At 50.7% G+C, this 1262-nt stretch overlaps 1 pseudogene; it reads left to right on the forward strand.

Moving 5' to 3' along the window:
* The first annotated feature begins 230 nt into the window (after positions 1–230).
* On the forward strand, positions 231–991 carry LOC101646499 (annotated as a pseudogene).
* Positions 992–1262: the final 271 nt, after the last annotated feature.

The following is a 1262-nucleotide window of genomic DNA, read 5'->3' on the forward strand; positions in this document are numbered from 1 at the left end:
TATTGCTGACTCACATAGAACTCCTAACCCCAGTTGTTTGAGGAAGCACCATATCAATGTCTGCACTACCTATTTACAGACCCATCAGCAGTGTATGAGCTTTCCAATCTCTCCCCACCCACTTCAGCACTTGTTTTCTGGTTTGGTTTGGTTTTTAATTGAGCTATTGTTGGTGTAAGATGATTCCCGATTGGCTAGACTAACATGGCCCCTCGGGGTCAGGAGTCAGCATGCTGAGAGCAGCATGTCGGGCCCTGGGTTCAGTTTGGATGCAGGCAGGGATCCAGCTCCCAATTCTTAGGGTGTCAGAGGGAGTGAGGGCCAGACTTCCCTCTGCCCAGTGGCGCCTGCAGCCTCGAGGTCACCTCCTCCAGGCCGCCCGCGGATTTGCCATCAAGAAAGCAGTCACAGTCCAGCCGAGCCAAGGAGATGACCCACCCCTTCCACGTTGCTCAAGGACTACCAGAGCATCCCTGCAGTTGAGAAGGTTGATGATGTTGTAAGAAGACTCTTGTCATTGGAAATGGCTAAAAAGAAGGAGAAGCTAAAAGTCAAGCAAGCGTTGTGGATGAACAAGATCGCAGAAAACCCTGAGGACACCAGCTCCCTGGAGGCTCGAATTGTCGCCCCGACTGTCAAGATCCGCAGTTACGAAGAGCACATGGAGAAGCATCGCAAGGACAAAGCCCACAAGCGCTACCTGCTCTTGAGCATCGACTAGAGGAAGAAGATGCTCAAAAACCTCCGCAAAACCAACGACGTCGTCTTTGAGAAGACGTGCCAGGAGCTAGGCATTGAGTACACTTTCCCAGGCTCTACTACAGGAAGGCCCACCGCCACGCGGTGCATTCGGGTTTCCAGGAGGTTCAAAAGCTGAGGAAGCAACAAAGGGCCTTGAAAGGTGCAGCAGCCGCAGCCCCGGAAACAAGGCCAGGAGAGCCCAGAGGGGCCTGCGGAAGACGGACCAGAGGCACTCGGGAAAAATCAATAAATTCTGTTCCTAGGGGGGAAAAAAAGAGAGAGATGATTCCCAATTGTTGTTTTGATGTGCATCTCTCATGTAGCTAATGATGTTGGTGTTGTTGTTAGAATGTCATCAAGGCGGTTCCACCTCACTGCAACCCTAGGTAAAATACAATAAATCACTGTCTGGTGTGGTACCATCCTCACAATTGTTCTTATGCGTCAGCCCAGGTTTGCAGGCACTACATAAATCCATCTTGTCCTCTTTTACACTGTTCCTCCACTTTACCAAACACCAT

This window comes from Echinops telfairi, unplaced genomic scaffold (genome assembly GCF_000313985.2).
Source record: "Echinops telfairi isolate 266 unplaced genomic scaffold, ASM31398v2 ScPeMD7_10;HRSCAF=50, whole genome shotgun sequence".
NCBI classification, from domain to species: Eukaryota; Metazoa; Chordata; class Mammalia; order Afrosoricida; family Tenrecidae; genus Echinops; species Echinops telfairi.